Source organism: Aedes albopictus, chromosome 1 (genome assembly GCF_035046485.1).
Source record: "Aedes albopictus strain Foshan chromosome 1, AalbF5, whole genome shotgun sequence".
Lineage (NCBI taxonomy): Eukaryota > Metazoa > Arthropoda > Insecta > Diptera > Culicidae > Aedes > Aedes albopictus.
Window position 1 is genome coordinate 146,573,650 of NC_085136.1, and position 21,390 is coordinate 146,595,039.

The 21,390-nt window shown below is 38.2% G+C and overlaps 1 protein-coding gene and 1 long non-coding RNA gene across 7 annotated transcripts in view; one reads left to right on the forward strand and one right to left on the reverse strand.

The window, feature by feature from the left end:
- Nucleotides 1-21,390, forward strand: part of LOC109421864 (putative uncharacterized protein DDB_G0282133) — a 539,561-nt gene that overhangs the window by 189,136 nt on the left and 329,035 nt on the right. The window lies entirely within an intron of this gene.
- Nucleotides 10,462-16,728, reverse strand: LOC134285205 (uncharacterized). The gene is made up of 3 exons (XR_009996211.1): nt 16,345-16,728; nt 15,814-16,279; nt 10,462-14,948 (listed from the first exon to the last, which is right to left on the reverse strand). It is a non-coding gene; the product is annotated as an uncharacterized LOC134285205 (long non-coding RNA).

Genomic DNA, 21,390 nt, shown 5'->3' on the forward strand with positions numbered 1-21,390 from the left:
GGAGCACCCTCTAGAATTGTGAGTAGAACAACCTGTGAACAATTCAGCTCAAATGGGTAGAAATTGAGCTGGCGCAAATGAGATAAAGTTTGTTTGGGGGTTTCATCCGAAATATATGGGAAATTGGATTACGACTCCAGTCAACAAGAAGGATGAGGGTTTGTACGCTCGTCTTGTACACCGCCTTTAATCAGAGGTTCTGCAGATTGAACAAGCACTAAAATATGACAACATACAGGGGGTGGCCAAAATGTTTGGGATGGGCAACTTCTTTTTTCTGCCACAAAAATGTTCAACATGCTGTAACTTTTCATAAAGTGTATAAAAAATTCTCAAATTTTGACTGTATACCCACCTCTTATATGTGCATCATTTATACAATTTTGAGTTCGATTGATTAAGGTGAAGATATGATGAAGCCACAGCTCAAATTTTCAAGAGCACAAATCTGAAGAAGTGGATGTCGTATTGCGTTGGAAAGTTGATCGATTGATTACCCGCTGGAGGTGACCAATCGATCAACTTTTCAGCGCAATCCGACATCCGGTTCTTCAGATTTGTGCTCTTGAAAATTTGAGCTGTGGCTTCGTCATATCTTCACCTTAATCTTTCGCGAAGTTAGAAACGTTCTCGTAAACACTATTTTTTGGACAACTTATTTTTGAACTGCCATATCTTGGAAACCAGTGAACCGAATTGAATGAAATTTCGAACGTTATCGAAACATAGGTACTTTTTGAACGTTGAAAAAAGTTATCATAGTTTGACAATTTTTGTATATTTCTCGAAAAAATGTTAATTTTTTACATCATTGTTATTAAATTCTAGTTTTGATATTGAAGATTTCCTACTTCTGTTCTCAAGATATCTATATATATATAAAAATGAGTCTCTTTGAGGCAACAAAACTCAAGAACGGATGAACTGATCAGCATGATTCTTGCACGGTTCGGTTCGTATTCATGGTGGCTGTGTTTATATGTACAAAAAGTAACGAAAATCGACTAGAAAAGTAACAAAAATGATAAAGAACTCATTTTCCATGAGCTGGGAAGGAAATCAATACAACCGAAATGAAATCAATCTAGAGTGCGGCGCTATTTTGAGCTCAACAGTTGTCAAACCACCACAAGACGGCAAGACAAAGTTTGCCGGGCCAGCTAGTCTCTAATAAAATATAAAAGGATTAAAGGAAGAACACAATCAGTAATTTTTGTGTGGTATTGTAAATTTGACTTATTTTCCTATATATGGGTGAAAATGTCCGACCGGTGTAACTTCATTCGTCGTTAGAAAATATTACATTTTATAACGTCATATCGATATATTGTTGATTAACGTTAAAATATTTATTTGATTTGGTTTACTTGTTTCAGAGATATGACAGTTCAAAATTAGTTGTCTGAAAAATAGTGTTTTACCAGAATGGTTACAACTTCGCGAAAGATTAACCAATCGAGCTCCAATTTGCACCAAGGATGCACATATAATAGATTGACCATCAGTCAAAATTTGAGATTTTTGGATGCACTCTGTGAAAAGTTACAGCATGTTGAACTTTTTTGTGGGAGAATAAAAGTTGCCTATCCCAAACATTTTGGCCACCCTCTGTACAACACACATAACACCCAGTAGCCCAGTGAAGAATTTTCCGTTTGACGGAAAGTTTTCACTGAGAGCGGGAATCGATTCCAGGGGACCATGGATTCCCAGGGGAAAGTCCAACAGGTATAGAGTATTGGTCACTTTTGTAAAACATTATTTCAAACACGTCCGTTATAGGTTAAATATCTCACAAGACTGATTTATTAATCCAAAATCTTTTTCAGTGCTTAAGTAAAGCTTTTGTAATGCCTCTCCGATAAATGTATTAATAGTTATTTATGTAACGAGTAGCAAAATGATGATTTTTTCAGCACGATTCGTACATTTATCCCACGAGGCCTGCCGAGTTGGATAAATATGACGAGTGCTGTAAAAATCGAGTTTTGCAACAAGTTGCATACAACATTTTTTGCAATGAGAAAAAATAATCACTGTAATATGATCATTTCCATCAGTATCATCATGCTTGTAGGTGGTTGTACGAAATTACCCACGTGTTCCATCAATCTAGACGCAAAACATGGAAACACAGGTTGTTGCCCTTGTTGTTGCCCAAACAATTGCATTATGATTCATAATGCAACCCAAATGAGTTGCATTATGAATCATAATGCAACTGTTTTTTATAGTAAGTAAAAGTAGGCCGTAGTGACACTTAAACGGCAAGTATAAAATGCAATATTATAGTGGCAAGTTGCAAAATAGTTATTAATGCAACAAGTTGCAAAATAGCCGGGGTCCGTAGCGTAGTGGCTACAAGTTCACTATATAAGGGGATGGTAATGGGTTCGATCCCAGCCTCGGCACTTGAATTTTTTGTCAGTTGCACTTCTCCCCGAGAGCGGCTGACCCCTGACAGTGGACAAAAGAGCTGTAAATTAGGTTAAGTGGTTAAGAATTTTAAAAAAGTTGCAAAATGATGATTTTTCCAGCACGGCTCTACATTTATCCAACGAGGCTTACCGAGCAAAATATTGCAAAAAGTGCCGACTAATGCTACTTTTCAGCACAAGTGTCGAAAAGTTGTACTTTTCGGCACTTTTGTTTTAGTGAAATAAGTATGTCGTTTTAGCGCTCTTGAAGTTGACGTTTTCACAATGCAATGGCAAAAAAAACAAATTATGTCTTGTGCCGACTTTTCGAACCCTCTAAGCAGAATATCCTCTTGGCATGTCAGTCTCATGTTGTTTCTAATGCAAATCATATTTTTGTCTCTCACGAGCACATTAAAATAAATTTGATATTTTTCTCGCCTCATTGCACAGCACAGCTCAATGTGCCACGAAAAGTTTATGCATCACATGGATACACTTTTTTGAAAACAATTGGAGTTATAGTGCAAAACGTAGGCACTTTGAAAAACAACATGCGACTGACATGTGAAGAGGGGCAGTATAAAAATTCCATAAACAAATCAAAAAGTGCACAAATAACGAACCGTACAAAAGAATAAATAACTGTTGGGAACGACTGTTTGTATTACCAAATTTTGTTTTTCGGCTGTGCAGTCTTGAATCAAAGCGTTGATTCTACTTAATCTTCGCCGACGTTTCGGTCTTTGGATCGGACCTTTTTCAGGGCCTGTTTTATAAAAATACTTTTAAATTTCATAACTATACAATTCTGGGGCTTCACAAATTACTTATTTGATTCTAATCAACTTTGGCCAAAAAATAAATAAGGCCGTTACAAATATTTATTTCACTTTTTGTCCCACCACTCTTTGACTGGTCGAGGGGGGGGATAAAAATAATAAAGCATTTATTCTGAAAAATATTTAAAACTCATCGGATTTGTTAAAGAATTTTCATCAAACCCCGACATTTTGATAAATATTTTTTCATCTGCCCCCTCAAAATGCAAAATCGAGCCAAAATTTTTTGAAGGGGGGGGGGGAGACAAAAAGTCAAAATATAATTTGTATCAGCCTAAATATATGAACAAAAAAAAAATGAGAAAAATTCAGGGTCGCCTATTTTCTTGGAAAACTCAGGTGGAAATTCTTTGTTTACCCCTGACCCTACTTACTTTGAAAAATCATAGCTCGAGAACGAAGCATCAAATAAACAAAGTTTTTTTTAGGAAATGAAAGCAAATTTTCTCAGAAATCCAAAAAACTATGAACTGGAAAAAATTTTCCACAGTTGAGAAATTCGTAAAGAAAAGCCGGAAAAACAATGCCAGAACTCGTGGGAAATTCTCAAAAAAAATATTTTTGAGAAGGTTATTTCATAAGCTTTAATCGCTGAAATTTTTTGAATGCTTTTTTTCGTTTTTGAGGTCAATTTTGTTGAAAAATGTCCAAATGTATCATAAAAGCCTTTTCTTTGAAAAAATATCACCCAAGAACGAAGCATCGCAGAAACAAAGCTTTTTAATGAAAATGAAAGCAAATTTTCTCAGGAATTAAAAAAAAATATGAAGTGGAAAAAGTTTTCCACAAAATTTTCCACCGTTGAGAAAATTCTAAAAGAAAAGCCGAACTCGCGGAAATTAAAAAAAAATTAAGAAGGTAATTTTATAAGCTTTGATCGCTAAATTTTTTGGAATTTGCTTTCATTTTCTAAAAAACTTGTTTTCTATTATGCTTCGTTCTTGAGTTATGGTATATCAAAGTAAGTAGTGTCAGGGGAAAACAAAGAATTTCCACCTGAGTTTTCCGGGAAAATAGGCGACCCTGAATTTTTCTCAATTTTTTTTTGTTCATATACCCATGAGCCCTGCCTGTGGAAAAAGTTTCAAATCTGGGATCCTTCGGCCCGATCCCGTACGGTAATAAAAAAAATGCCCACCTCTCTAACGAGTAATTGTTCGAATAACTGAAATTGTCACAATAAAATTATAAAAAAAGTATATCAACATTATTCAAACAACAAGTCTTGAAAGATGCGTCGTATATGTTTGGAAAATCACGATCAATTTTGGGAGTGCGTTTTTTTTTGGGTTTGGTCTGCCTTTCAGTTGTCTGTGGCAGTCGAGTAGATTCAGTTACAGTCGGTGGATTTCGGCGTGGTAAAAAAATGGAAGCTTAGAGGTAACTGTTATACAGGCCCAACATACTCATTTGCTTAGGGTGTCCATTATGCCCCTAATCCCCCTAGATGTTGTAAATCGCTCAATTTTGGTACCAAAATGTGCTAATTGCAACCTTCTCGAAAAACACAGTTATTTTATGAATTTGAAGATATTTCAATTAAAATCAATGTGAATTCAAGGAATAAGGCATACTTCTTCGATACTAGTGACATTTAGATCGAATTGGTGAGAAAGTGTTGGCTAAATTGGCATTTAAAAAAAAATGGTCCAACCATGATTAGTTTTTGACTCGGTTCAACCATCATTATTTACCCTACTCATTCGATTTAGCTATACAAAATAACAATGCTTTAACCGTAGTCAGGACTGCATTGTTTTTTTTAATTTACACAATGCCTTGATGAATCACTTATGATAAATGTTATTCCAGCTCAATTAATTTCGCACACCGATTTGCACCAACCGACCGAGTTTTGTTGGTCCAAAATTGCACCTGAGATTCCCGGTCGGCTGGGAGATCTTTTCTGTTGGGAAGTTTTATCGACTTCCTGTGGACGGCTGTGATTACCTGTGACGAAAGCATTGCAAATTTGAACCGTGGAAATACTCCACAGAACACTTACATGGAAAGGTTAGGTTAGACTATAGTCCCCGTGTTCCGTATCCGTAGAGCCACAAAGAGAAACAAAAAAATACTGAAGATCAAATTTGCGCCTCCCTATCATCAATACGATACGTTATAATTGGTGTATACACTCCGAAATGGGGAGAGAGGAAACCAAACCAAAACATTATACCAGAAAGAGCAAAAGGTTTGCAAAAAAAAAAACTTTCTCCCAAAAATTCAATTCGTTACACAGCTAGCCACGACCAAGTCAAAGATTTCCGTGAGCGAATGCTACTACATACCATGACTGATATTGTTCCATACCGAGCGGTGGGGGTTATTTATTGTTTCTTTTTTTTTCGCCGAACCTCGTTTTCCACCTAAGCGGTGACCAGTGCGAACCTTTCGTTTTTCTTGCCGCGGCCTCTCCACTCACCGACCGACCAACTCATTAAATTTTTATATGTGGATTTATTTCGGATGCTGCTTTTAAGTGCGTCCAAATAGTGCGCTCTCTTGGTATTTGGTGTTTCTCCCAGCTTTTTTTTCGGATGAAATACCTCTTCATGGTTCATCAAATGGAACCATTAACTGGCAAGTTGGACGAGCTCAGGCTCTGGAAATGTACCTACCGACAGATGTAGCTAACCCAACCCAACGAGTGCGATGAGAAACGGAGAGTCGTCGGTGGATGTTTAAATCACAAGCGTTAAAACACATTTAACACATGGGTAATTGACTTTAGGGGTTATTTTAGCCGTGTTGCTTTGACGTTAATCAAGACTGCGCAGCGTACACGGTGGACGGTGGATTTGGAGCATGAAGAATTGATAAATAGTAGGTATGTTGAGAAAAGCGGTCCTGTTGCCATTTTGGAGACACAAGAGTATCAGCAATGGGATTGTGTGACAGTGTACTAGATATACATACAACCATTCCATAGAAAAACGATATAGTGCAACTTAGATTGTCGTAAAACTTGGTGGGTTTGTAGTTCTTCGGAAATAATTAGATCCGTATTTCTTTATTTCATCATTAGGGTGACCAATTTTCATATAGGGTGGTCCAAAAAATCAAGGTTTTTCAAAACTAAAATTTTTCAAAAAATCGTAACTTTTGAACCAGTTGACCAATTTCAAAACTTTTTTTTGTTCGAAAACTATAGAATTGTAGTTTTCAGGAAAAATACGTTAAAGGGGCTTAAATGTAAAGAGTACTATAAAAATTGCACATATATTAGTTCTTCACGTTTTCATGGTCTCGGGACCGAAGAGGTACCCTGGTTTTATATTTTTATCAGAAAATTCAGGAAATTTGGCGTAACATATAAAAAAATCAGATAAAATGTTTTTTAGTTTTTGAGATATGATTTTTTGAAAATAAAAGGTCAAATTTTCCCATACAAGACACTTTTTTAAATTTGATTATATTTTGATTCCTTATAATATTATGGATACCAAAACCACAAGGAATCACTTTAAAAAGCAATACTATGCATAGTTTTATGAGAATTTGCATTTTCAAGCAATTTTAGAGTAGCTAGTACTAAAATATATGACTCTATATTCAAAAAATCATATCTCAAAAACAAAACAACATACATTTCTGATTTTTTGATATGTTACGCCAAATTTCCTGAATTTTCTGATAAAAATATAAAACCAGGGTACCTCTTCGGTCCCGAGACCATGAAAACGTAAAAAAAACTAATATATTTGCATATTTTATAGTACTCTTTACATTTAAGCCCCTTTAACGTATTTTTCCTGAAAACTATAATTCAATAGCATTCAAACAAAAAAAAAAGAAGTTTAAATTCGGTCAAATGGTTGAAAAGTTACGATTTTTTGAAAATTTGTATTTTTGAAATACCTTGTATTTTGGACCACCCTATATGAAAATTGGTCACCCTAATGACGAAATAAAAAAAACACGGGTCTAATTATTTCGGAAGAACTACAAGCTCACCAAGTTTCACGACAATCGGAGATACACTATATCGTTTTTCTGTGGAATGGCTGTATATGTATGTATTAAGAGGCGTAGTAAATTGATAACTCTGAATGAAATCGAACAGCCAGGAAAAGGGAACAACCGAAAATCTGCAATAGTATTGGCGACTGAAATGGAATGGGAAACTGATAAAGGTTGATTTGTTCGGAGAAATCCACTGGAAGTGCTGAGTTCAATTACAGCATGAACGATTTCAATGAGCAATCGAACGACGAGCCCGATTAAATAAACTATGAGTTCTTTATAAAATGACGGAATTCAATAGAAACAATTTAATAGAAACAATTGTTCATTTTCCGGAGCGCTTTCTAACTAAGCTAATAAAAACATGAATGCCAGACATTCTTGAAGAACTACATGAGTTTATGCCAGTTATGGAAAGTATTTTGTGGAATTCAGTACGCTCAGGTCAATTTTTATGCAAAAAGCTCGAGTCTGGAGCTGTGAATCTCAGCTGTGCTCTAAACAGATTGATCTCAAATTTTTACTTGAAATTCTCGATAACTAGAATCTCTGGAAATTCCTAAGGTTTTCTCTGAGGAGTTCCTCTGCCAGTTTGATCTAGGACTTTCACTGAGACTTCCTCCTGCAATTTCATCTGAATTTTCTTTGAATTTCCTTTGAAAACTTCTCCAGGAGCTCATCCGGGAATTTCTCAAGGATTTGAATTGGTAATTTATTCACCAGTTTCACTACAACTTGCATTAAGAATTCAATTGTGTAATACTCTAAGAGGTTCGTCAGGGATTGACGTTCAATCTTCAAGAACTCAGAAGTTGCATATGAAATTCTCTTAGATTTTCCACCAGGAATTACTCTAAGAATTCCACTGAAAATTTCTCTAGAAGTTTCACTAGGAATGCCTTCAGGAGTTTTACTTGGAATTTATTCAGGAGATGAACTAGGAATTCTTCTTAGAGTTTCACAGTAAATTCCACTAGGAGTTCCTCCGGGAATTCCTCTAGAAGTTCGTCCGGCAATCCCAGAAGTTTCCTCTGCATCTTGGACTGGGAATCCGTCTCAAAGTTCAAGAGGTTCCACTGAGACTCCCTTCAGGAATTTTATCTATATTTCCTTAATGACTTCCACTGAGAATTCCTCTAGGTATTTCTCCTATTTCTTCTAGTAATTCCAGTGGCAAATATGCCGGAATTTGTTTCGGGAACTCTTCTAAATGTTCCTGCGGGCATTCTTCCAAAACTTCGTTTGATAAATTCAGTTGAAACCTTTTTTGATCTCTTACAGCAACTCCTTCGGAAATTTTCAGCGGTTTCTCCAAAGTTTCTTTCGGAAGAAATCTTTTGAAAAGTTGTATGAAAGTCTCTCCAGGATTGGTAGGAAAGTTAAGTAGTTAACTTCAAGTGAATGTAACTGAGTGCGCAAGAATGATCCCATCCCTGAGCTCTACCATGAGTTTTTTTTTAGATGTTTCGGAAGGAGTTCGTCCTAAATTTCTCCATAAATTGTACATCCTAAATTTCTTTCCGGAACCCTTTGCCAGTTCTGGAAAATCTTTGAAGATTCTTTAGAAATTGTTTCAAGAAGATTTTCGGCCGCGTACCAGGAAATTCTCCCAATAATTATTTTTAAAGTTCTAGGAGTTCACAAAAAAGTTCTGGAAGTTCTTTCGAGAATTCTTCCAAAAGCTCTCGGAAAAAATGTCTCTTCTTTCCGAAAACAAATCCCAAAGACATTGTTAACGGAATTCTCATAAAGAATTGTCGACGGAGTTCTGAAAATAGTTTTCAATAGAATTACCGAAAAAAATCTCCAAAAACATAAAAAAAATATAAAAAAAAAATCCGAATAAATTTCAAAACGGATTGCCGATGGAGTTCCCAAAGGATCAACAAAAAGTATTAAAAAAAAACTAAGAAAAAAAATTAAAATAACTAAAATAGTTATTTTTGTAATGAGTTGCAAAAAGTTGATTTTTTCTGCACGAGTCGTAAATTTATCCAACGAAGCTTGCCGAGTTGCATAAATACGAAGAGTGCTGAAAAAAGCGAGTTTTGCAACGAGTTCCAAATACGAAGAGTGCTGAAAAAAGCGAGTTTTGCAACGAGTTCCATACAAAATTTTATGCAATGTTTTTTTCATAATGCAACTCATTGCATTGCAAATGAGTTTTGAACATTATACAACTATTTTTCATTATACAACTCATTTCAGTTGCATAATGAACCAGTTCGGAAAAAATGGCCATTATGATACCGAGATGAGTTACATAAAATATAAATTATGATATTGAATTGCTAAATTACTGAAATAAATCGCAACTTCTAGAGAAATTACCATTCTAATATCAGGAGGGATTTTCTGGACTTATTTTCGAAAGAACTCCTGGAGCAATTTGTAAAGTTTCTTCTAGAGGAATCTACTCATAAACTTTTGAAAAAAAGTCCCGTGATACCTATTGTAAGATTTATCGAACGAACTCGCCAAGAAATAACACCTGTAAAAATAACCCTCAAAACTTTTTGACGAGTTCCCGGATAAGCTGGATAAATTTCAGAAGGATCTTTTTGAGGAAATTCCTAGAGTAACTTCTGGAGGAATTATCAAAATAACTTCGGTAGTTGCAAAGCGCTCTACGACAACGACGAACATGACAAACGACATTTTGAACGATTCCCGTTCCGAATGCTGCGATAAATGAAACATTCATTGTCACATCGCAAACCACAAGTACGAAAATCCGTCATTCCTTACCAACAAGAAATCCTCCCTGAGACAATCGTGATGATACAGTGTTTTTTGGTCTGCGTAACAATAGTTGTCTTCAACTACTAACCCTCCTCTCCCCAAATTGCTAGACAAGGTGCGTTACGCCACATAACAGGCACCGATTTTGCACAGTAGAAATCTAACCTGTCTAAGACTTGTTAGAGGAGCTATTTAAAGAATTTCTTGGAAGAATTCACGGGGGAGTTTTCTTAAAATTTGCTAGAAGAAGCTTTAGAAGAAGTCCTGAAGGTTTTCGTGGCCAACTTCTTAGAGTACATGCTCTGTAGAAATTAGCGAAATAGTTCGCGGACAAATTTATAAATACTAATTTCATAAAAAAAATGTCTGAAAATCATTACATTTTTTTTTTAATTCCGGAAGATTTTCTAAGTTTTTTAGAGGAATTCCTGGAGTATTTTTTGAAAAAGAAGGAATCTTAAGAGAAACTTCTAGAGAATAATTAAAAAAAAAAAACCCTAAATATCATCGAAAAAATATCAGTGAAATTACAATTGTTAGATCCTTTGAAGAATTCATAGAAGATAGACAAGAGGAATTCTTGCAAGTATGTATCCCCGGAAGATCCTTGGAATCCTTAGAATAATGTTTGGAAGCCTTGGAGAAGTCCTTGGAATAATTTCTGAAGGTATTTTTGGAATAAGAAGGGATCGTCGTTGTGATTGTGTTGTTCAATTATGGCCCTCTGTTAATTTTCAACTTCTATTCAATTTCTCTCGTCGCACACTTGCGATTCTATCCACCGTTTCTTTTATTACTTTCGTTACTCCCTCCTTCTTTGTAGTATTAAGTTCACCGAGAAAAGCCAATAAAATTCAATTATCATAAAGTCATGCGGTGATTAAACCTAGAAAATAGAAAAAAAAAACTAGTTGAAGAACTCTCGAACTGGAAAAAACTACTAGAATCAGTTTGAGAAATGCATGTAAAAATTAAATAAAATATGCAAACAGTTCTAGTTTTATGTTCAAATTGTCTTGAAACGGTCTACTTATGATTTACTACATGAAATAAATGAATAAATGAATAAATTGCTGGAAAAAATCCCTGGAGAAGAAATTTAAAGATTTCAAAGAGAGATCCTGGCAAGATGGACCAACCCATGGTCTTAGCCAGACAAAAGAACAAAAAAAAAGAGCGATCCTTGGAGAAATTTTTCTTAACCTTATCCTAAAAAAGATGTTGGAAGAATCTCTAAAACAATCATTGCATATGCTCAAGAAGAACACATTGGAGGGGCCATTGGGATAATTTTTGGAGGATTCCTGTCCTAGAATATTTGGAGCCCCTAGCTGTCTGCCCTAGAGGAACAATCGAAGGTGTTATTGAAGAATTCTTCGAAAGAATCCCCAGTTGATCTGCGTACCACCTATTTCCTGAAAAGCATATCGCGAATCCTCATTGAAAAAACATCCTGGAGAAATAATTTCAAGTGAAATTTTTGGAAGTATTCCTTTATGATACTGAAGCGCCCTGTACCGTCCAGGGGCAGCATTAAACACTACACGGAATGTGATATCCTTCATTTCATTACAGTCCGACACAGTTTTAATAAACTATATTGAAGTATCACAAACCATCACTTATATTACAACGATTCACTTGTTCTTATATTACCTTAACATTGTCAGTATTTCTTCACCGAACTACTAGAGACACTTCCAGCTTCTTCTTGACCCGACTACTACGTCCTACCTACAGCCTTTATTTGGACAGTATCTAGAGGTGTCCCACATGGGAGCTCAAGACTTATCCGATGTGCTGCCTGTGTTAACGTTGTCACCGAACTCTCCCCGACTGAAGCCAAAGCCTCAGTATTTATAGCCTAAATTTCCTAGCAATGCCCGAACCAGCTTGGGCGTGTCTAAAACTCCTACCATCACTCTCGTCTTGCCGAAATAGTCACGATACTTCCTAACAATGCCCGAACCAACTTGGGCGTATCCAAAACCATACCAAAAGTAAATACTCAAAGTCCAAAACCTAGAACTCTACCTATCCTACTCGTCATCATCATCATTACCATCATCATCGTTATCGTCGTCAACTCAACCAAGCGTAATCAAAACTGTACCACACCAACCGGACCCAACGTGTACGATCATGAACAACGTATCGCTGCGCGATCGTTGCCCCGGCCGACCATCCGTCCGTCGTCACATGAGCGATGATTCATAAAACCAGGTCAGTAATGTATGGTGCGATTTTTCTAGCTGCCGAAATTTTGCGCGTTAGTTACGATGGGCATTGATATTGGCGTAAATTAAAATTCAAGCACCCGGGCAGCCGTTCTTATGGGAGTGTGGGGTGAAATGCACTTTAATCATTTGAATTAAATTTTAATAACGGAGTGTGTGGGATATTTAGGTCTTTGCAATACATTACAGGAGTTCCTGGAGCATGCCTTGTAAGAAATACAACAGCGCGATCGCTTGAGGGTTAATTTTTTGGGAGTACTTAAAGAAATTCACAACCAAATGAGGGGGTTAGAATCAAAGGGGTGTAAGTCTAGTCTAGTCTAGTCTACACATACACAGCCATCACTTGGAAGAATCCTGGAAAATGATAGAATCGACTACTTCTATCATTTTTCTTGTCATTATCAATACTTGCAGTGAATCAGTGATGCATTACAAGCATTGAAGCGGCCAGGCCTACTGTGCAGCGCCATTGAATGAAAATAAAACCAAAGAACGGGGACATCTCGTACCAACCGCTCCGTGTAGTATATGGTATAGAAGTTAGGCAAAAACGTTGTGAGTGACTTTGCTAAGAAAGTTAATGTCACTCCGTCAAGGCTCCTCTTCCTGGGATGGGACATAGGAATTTCCCCATATGCCCGGGCTCGAAAGCCTAGGCTTAAGCGCCATTGCTCGCTCTCTGAAACGAGATAAACATATTTTGATCCCTTCCCCGGTTATACTAAAACAATCAAATTGTAAGCAACTAAATTGTGAAATTTTTACAGGCTCACACTTTCAAAATTAAGGCATCTCATAGAAATAAGAAAGATCTCACCAAATAATCAAACTTCCAGTATTCTTCCAACAGCGGGCCTTGATATAGTTGAAAACGAAAACATAATCCTAAAATTAGACATCACGCCATCGTCAGTTTTCCGCTTTTCTTACTTTAAGCAGCGCTCTGAAGAAGATCTAGGAACACCATTCCACCCACTAGTTCACTAGTTCACAAACTTACAAATCTTCGTCACTTTTAAAACTATTTCACAGAAAATTCAACCATTTAGTTAAACTTTCATCGGCCAAACCAATGAAATGAGTCACTTTGAAGCGAGAAAATGCGTGACCGTTTTCGATTGTTGCTTCCGGGCTAATTGCTGTTTTCTTCTCGTAATGCTTATCATACATTTCCAATGCAGAGGAACTTGAAAGTAGGAGCCCAATTAAAATCACAACCGAAACCATTAGGCGCTCACAATTTTCTTAGAATCAAAGGGGTGTAAGTGACAAAAAACCGCTTTTGAGTTAATAAGGTTTAAAGTTTTCCACCAATATTTCATCCCATACACTATCTAAGGAGTTTCAAAATCGACCCAATTTTCTTCGATTTATTGTAATTTTTCTTATCATCGTAAAAATAATCTTAAAAAACTTCCTGGAAGCTTGAAATCTGAAGAATTTTTTTATATGCTCAACTCAAAATCGACAAAATGGTCACTTAAATAATATTTTGTGCGTCTAAAAGTTGACCACTCGTATCCTTTAGACTTAACTCTTCCTCCAACTACATTTAAATTCCCATGATACTTTGGCCTGAGAGATCGTAGAACTGTCAACATCTTTCTTATGTGTCCATCTAACTATCCTTTTCTATTCCTCAGCAGTCTCAAGCACGTCGCCAGGCCAGTTCTTGACTATTGGAGGATTGCGACAGTCTCGTCTAAGAGTGAGAGATTAGTCCCAATTATTCGGACAGTAAGGAGGCAACCCTCATAACAGCGGTCTAGGATTGTACCACGTACGAATTTGTGCGACTCACTTATGCTTATTCTTAAAGGAATTCTTAGAGAACATGTTGGAAAAATTCTTGGAGAAACCCTTGTAGAAATTCCGAAAGAAATCCAAAAGAAAAGGACAATCACGAACAGTTCTTTTTATGAATGCAAATATATTTTCGTCTCGTGCGTTTACCGCCTCAGTCACATTGATTCCATTCATCAGCTACATTGTGAGAATTCGACAGCGACGCACTCAAACCATTCTTCGTTTCCCAAAAATGCGTTCAAGCGGATCATGCACAGCCAACATTTTTTTTTCCTTTCGACCGTGGAACGCAGTAATCACCTACACACCACAGCTTAATTTGCGAAACATGATGATAATACAGCAGCTCGAGAGAGGAGAAAAAACACCGTCTTACATAATTTATGTACTCTCTGTCTCCTCCCAAGCCATCACTTTCGGCGAGTTTTTGTCTGATAATCTCGGACCGCCCGGCCCGGCCCGGGCGAGATAAGCTCGGCGTTGCCAATCTCGCTTCAGTTGACGCTCTGGTCTGGCCTCTGGTCATCGCGTGACCGAGCAGTGGGAAATGTGGCGAAAATCGAATCAAATGATGATTCAGAAGACAGTCAGTGGTGACGAGATGCGCTTTCGACACGAGACGATCATCACAGAGAAGCATTTTCCATCGGTTTCTGGTGCTAATTGCTCTTTTTACTAGTCGCATCGATCTGTAAGACTGATTTGGTATTGTAATGCACCGAGCCACTTGGGGAGCTATAGGCTATGCAGGCAGGTGGAGAGTTTATTCGTTGTGTAACGGATTTTAGTGTCTGCGCTCTCTGTTGTCGGTTGTGGGTTTTGACTGCGTTTGAACTGTTACTGATGCTCGAATCGAAGGGGTCTGTCTTTATGGTACTTCATTGAACGAACAAACGTGTTTACCCGGAAAACTAAGCGAGCGGAAAATTATTGACCTGAAACGACAAGTTGGGAAATTGCGTCTGACCAAGTTGAACATTTATACAACAATGTTTTAAGCGTCAGAAGCTGTTGTTATGCAATAGAGATGCACATTTGGTTTAAGCTTATCTACTTATATCTAACCTAATTATATGCCTGGAGGAATCCCGAGATAAATTCATGAACCAGTAGGAATTCCTATAATAACCCCGGGAAAATTTTTGAATGAACCACTGAAGAAATCCCTATAGGAATCCTGAAAAAATATCCCTGCAGAAATCTCGGAAATTGCAGGTGAGGAGTGCTTACACAAATCTCGGGTTGAATCCATGAAGGCCTTGCGAAAGGAATTGCTGTAGGAATTCCGGAGAATCGCGGTAGGCGTTTCTGGAGGAACCCAGGATTTCTAAAATATCTCATAAAGAAATCCCAAAGTAAATTGCCTGAGAAATCCAGGAATAAATCTCTGAAGGAATATCGGCAAAATCCCTATAGTAATCCCAAGCGAAATCCGTAAACAAATCCAAAAAAAATGGAAGGTATTCTGCAATTTTCGAGGGACCGTAGTATGGGAATCTTTGAAAGAATTTTGGGTAAATTTAGGAAACATTGTCCTGGAAAAATCCTGGATAACCCTGCGAGGAAATGGGAGGAATCCCTAAAAGAATTCATGAAGGATTTTGTTTTAGGTAACCGGAAGGAATCCGGTAAGCCTAGAAGAATCCTGAAAGGAATCCTTGGAGCAATCGAAACACAAAAGAGGTACAGCATGTAGTATAGCAAGCAAATCAATAATCTATCGTGACAAAAGCAACCATCAATTATTTAAAAGAACAACAACAACTAGTATAATAGGAAACTTATAACCATATGTCTTACTTAGTTGTGATCTTCCTCACCACCGCTACTCCCACGGGACGACAAGGAGGACCGGGAATAATCTTTATCATCAATGTGCACCTCCTTCGACTCGTTCCGCAGCTTTTCCAAATGCTTCATAATTCGAGTCTGATTGTTCGTGTACCGGAACGGCGTTAGTTCTACATTATCGTCATCATCATCAACATCGCGAAACTCGTCGTTGTCTGCCAAATCATCACGAGCGTCTTCACACAAAGGGTTGCTGAATTCACTGCCGAAAGAAATTTCCCATTCTCGGTCCAAGTCCAGCTGTTCTACTACTGGTCGAGTGTCGTCCCCGTCCATACAGTCCGCAAAGAGGTTTTCGTCCTCGTCCGGATAATCGTTTTTCCAGTGGTTCTCTTCGTTGGAATCTTCCGTTCGTTCGCCCGACGAACTATCTGTCTTGTAACTCCAGTGCAGTGGATCGTCATAAAAGGAATCTCTGGAACACAATGGAGAACATCAGGGGACATAGAATGGACAAATACGTTGGAAACTACTCAGTACCTTTCAATGAAATCCAAATAATTCATCCTGAGTATGAAGTTTTCTCCCTTGTTTCAATGGATTGGTCAGGTTTGATCGTGAGTTTGAACCTAGGGTTTGACCTGGTTTGACGAGTATTGATTTGATGAAAAATCAGATTGCAAGCTTGGGTCACTAGATCATGTTCTTCTTCTTGGCGTAACGTGTCAGCTGAAACAACATCTGCTTCTCGGCTTTTCTGTTTTCTGAGTACTTTAAACAGTTAGGTATCCCGTGATACCTAGACCTGAGAGGCTTTAAAGCTTTCTGCATCTTTCGTAGGCGTCCAGATAACTATCTCTTCTCATCCCTCAGTAGTCACAAGGACGTGGCCAGGACAACTCTTGACCGTCGGAGTAGGATTGCGTCAATAGGAAGCAATCAGTGAAGTACTAGATTGAAAGTAGTGAGCTGGATTTTTGTATGGTGAGATGATCAGTTCTCCATTTCTGCAATGAAATGGTGCAAACTGCATGGGTTATATGGATTCTTGCCTAATTTAATGTTGTTTGAGCAAAAGTTTTGGTAACTGTGTTGTTGAAGTTGCAAGAAATAAATAATACAACAACACAGTTACCCAAACTTTTGCTCAAATAGCATCAAATTAGTCAAGAAATCATATAACCCATGCTGTTTGTACCATTTTATTACAGAAATGGAGAACTGATCATCTCACCATACAAAAATCCAGCTCACTACTTTCAATCTAGTACTTCACCGATTGCTTCCTATTCTTCATTACACCAATCAATTTATGATGGTTGAGAATTCTCAGGTCACTTGACAGGCCACACACCAGCAAGACATAAATAACTTCTACTTTACTGACCTTGTTGCCATCCTCTTTTTGCGCATGTTACATCTGTCAAGTGACCTGAAAACGGTCAAACATTTTGGAGGTTATGGTAAATAACTCAGTCATGCCCAAAGTCTCGTTAGATCACGCTCCATCTGATCGACCCATTGTGTTTCTTGCGCTCCAATATGAAATAGATATTTCAACGGTAACATTACAGAACCAACTGAGAGTCATCTCAACATTCTTCATATACGATATTATAGTATATGGGTCATTCCACGCCAAGTGACCGACCACTTGCAATCGACCATCACGGATTTGAACCAAATTTGGCTAAACCATTTGTTTAGATGGAAAAAGAAAAAATCCAAATTTTGGTACCGATCGGATCACCCCTCGGCCCGTGGCAGCACCCCTCGTTTTGGCCGATATGAAAATTATCCTCTCTTTCTTTTATTTTTATCATTGAAACGATTGCACCTACACATTTTCGACCTCCGGCTTTTTTACAGGAAATCGTGGAATCCAGAAAAAATATTAGTTTTTTGATACAGTGTTGCCAGATATCATATTTTTCAATTTTAAATCTAAAAATCGATTTTTCTCAAAATACGTATATTTTGATTTTAAAAAATTTGATTCCATCGTGTTTATCAGACGTTTTTCTATCGAAAAAGCTTAACTCCCCAAGGTAATTTGCGTCGTTCCTGAGATATAGCGTTTTTAAGAAAAAATATTCATTTTTTTCATATAAAGTATTGTAGGATCTAAGCAACCCTTGATTTATATTGTATCTAGAGTACCAGAATAAAACATTCATTATAAGTTGTTCCTCAGACCAGAGCAGACGTTTCTACAATTTGGCTACGAGTGATAAAACCGAAGACTATAAGCAGATCCGAAAGCAGTTTTGCATCCGATTTTTTTGGAAATGGCCTGGCCTATGGTGAGTTTATTTTTACAAACGAAAAGTTTCCGAGAAATCCCTTAGGGATGAAAAGTACAATTCACTGATGGCGAACTTATGTTCATAGATTGGAAGTTCTTAGGGATGATTTCATGATTGTATGTTTAACAAAACCTCAAACATGAACCCGGAATTTTCAGGAAAATCGGATGAATATGATCACATCAGTGGAAGTAATGTACGACCCGGGGAAGGAAAGAATCACTTAGGGATGATTCTTGCAAAACTATTAATGTTTACGCAAGACCCGGTGATTTGTGGAAAAAGCCTAACAAAATCGCGGAAACCATAGTAACGGTATGAAGTACGCAGTGAAAGCACCCAGCGGAACCCAACGATTTTGGGATGCAGTACGCAGATCTATTTTTCGGAGGAACTTAGTGTATAGAATGAAGTACGCAGGAAAATGTTACACATTTTAAAGCGGAATCTAGCACTAAACTCCTTAGAGTAGAAAAATGTTAATCAAAGCGGAACCCAAATGTTCGGGATGCAGTACGCAGAAAGTACTTTCATTGTGGAATGAATATGCTAGTTAACTAATAATAAATAAAAATAAAATAGTGAATTTCAGAATTCGCAGAATTTAACCGTTATGTGGCCGGCAAACTTTTTGCTTTTTTTCTACACCGTGTATTTTAAATGGGTGCTGGGTACCCGGGTACCCTGCCGGCCACATAAGGGTTAAACACACTTGTTTACAGGTTAACCCGTTGATTCCACCGTTCACCGAAAACGCCGAAGGGCCAGTAGTCGCTCGCTGGGAAAAATGGCGTGAACATTTCGAGGCATACTTGGCGTGGAAGGACGTGGACGATCACGATGAGAAATACAAAACGTTAGTGATGTTCGGGGGACCAGATGTTCGGAGAATAGTCCAGCAGGTCCGTGTTGATGAAAACCACGCTGTTGACAACCGTTATCACGTTGCTATGACGATGCTGGACGATTACTTCATCCCGAAGCTGTCGAAAACGTACGAGCGCCAAAAATTCCGTGAGATGAGACCGGCGGCGAATGAAAAGTTCGAAACTTTCGTCATCCGGTTGAAGCGGCAAGCAGCCTATTGCGATTACGGTGACCAGGTGGACAGTATGGTGGTCGACCAAATCATCACAACCACGGAGGACAAGCATCTCAAGAGAAAATACCTGGAGAAAGATTACAGTTTCGATGAAATTCTGAAAATCGGCCGTACCCACGAGTCAGTTCAAATGCAAATTGGGGAATTGGACAAAGCGAATGGAAATGTACAAGCAGTCAATGTCAGCGAGCCAGAGGAAAACCCCGGTGAGTCGATTTTAAAATTACGCTCCAGTAATGGTGGACCCAAGCGATTCAGGTGTTTCCGTTGCAACGGAAGACACGATTCGAAAGACCCATCGTGTCCGGCTAAATCACTTGAATGCAGAAGTTGTGGACAGATTGGACATTTTTCGCGGTGCTGTTTCCTGAAAAGGAAGAAGTTCAACAAACCGAAGTTCCAACCAAGACATGCTGAAGTAGGACGAAAGCCTAAACGGTTCGTTCGAGAAGTATCTTCTGGCAGTGGAACCCTGGAACAAGATGCTGTGGAACTTTTCCATCTCGGTGCCGGTAAACGACTGGTACCAATATCCGTCGGAGGAGTTTTGTTGAACTTCGTGATCGATACAGGAGCGGACGAGGATGTTCTAAGTGAAACAGACTGGATCAAACTCAAGCGTACCGGATTTGAAGCATATTCCATTAGAAGAGGAAGCAGCAAGATATTCAATGCGTATGGATCAAGTGTACCGTTGAAAGTGCTAGGCGAAGTGGATGCAGCCGCCTCCGTTGGCAAACGGAGCATCGATACTACATTCTACGTTATCCAGAACGGAAAGTGCTCACTACTTTCTGGTGGAACGGCGATTAAACTTGGACTCGTCAAATTTCTGCAAGCAGTGGACGATGAGAAGTTTCCGCACATTACCGGTAAGCACTAATTTTACATTATTTTAATTTGAATAAATTGATTTAAAAACAACATTACGCAGGCATTGTGGCAAACATTAAAATTGACAAAAATGTTCCCCCTGTCCGCCAAAGTTTGCGGCGCATACCATTTCCGCTAGAGGAAATGACTCTGAACAAACTCAGAGAGCTTGAGAAGCAGGATATCATTGAACGCGTCAATGAAGCTTCAGAGTGGGTTTCACCAATGTTAGTGAAGCGGAAAAGTTTCAATGAGGTCAGAATTATTGTGGACCTTAGGGAAGCAAACAAAGCTATATTAAGAGAAGTTCATCCGCTACCAACATTGGAGCAGATGACTAAGAAAATTGGGGGAAATCAAATCTTCACTAAGCTGGATATACGACAAGCTTTCCATCAAGTTCTTCTTAGAGAAGAATGTCGGTATATCACAACCTTTATTTCTCCACTTGGGCTTTTTCGTTATAAAAGGCTTATGTTTGGACTTTCTGCCGCCCCGGAGCTGTTCCAAAAAGTCATGGAGACAATATTTGCGGATCTTCCTTGGCTCATTGTGTTCATTGACGATGTGTTGATCCCGGCCAAAGACGATTTAGAACTTCATGAACGAACAAAAATGGTGTATGACAAGTTGAATCAGTATAACATTCTGCTAAATACCGAAAAGATTGTCTCGCATGTACGAGAAATTGATTTCTTGGGATATCATATTTCTGGACAAGGCATTTCTATTTCGCGAGAGAAATTGGAAGCTATTGAAAAACTACAACCGCCAAAGTCTGCAGAAGCCGTCCGGAGCCTGCTCGGTTTAGTTAATTTCGTTCATAGACACATTCCAAACATGGCAACCATCACTTATCCTCTAAATCAGCTCACTAGAAAAGGAGTAGATTTCGAATGGAAACCAATCCACCAACAGGCGTTTGACCAACTCAAGATGTCGTTATTGAATAGAAACACTCTTGGATTTTATGACATAAACGATGAAACGTTCGTGATTGCCGATGGAAGCCCTGTGGGTCTGGGAGCCGTGTTGATACAAAAAGGGAAAAATGATCAATACCGCCTAATCAGCTATGCATCAAAGACATTAACATCAACTGAACAAAAATATGCACAAACTGAACGAGAAGCATTGGCATTAGTGTGGGCTTGCGAGAAATTTCATTATTACCTATACGGGAAATTTTTTCATCTGGTCACGGATCACAAGCCATTGGTTGTGATTTTTGGGGATCGTCTGAAGCCGTCTCCAAGGATAGAACGCTGGAAGTTGCGCCTAATGTCCTACGACTTCAAAATAATG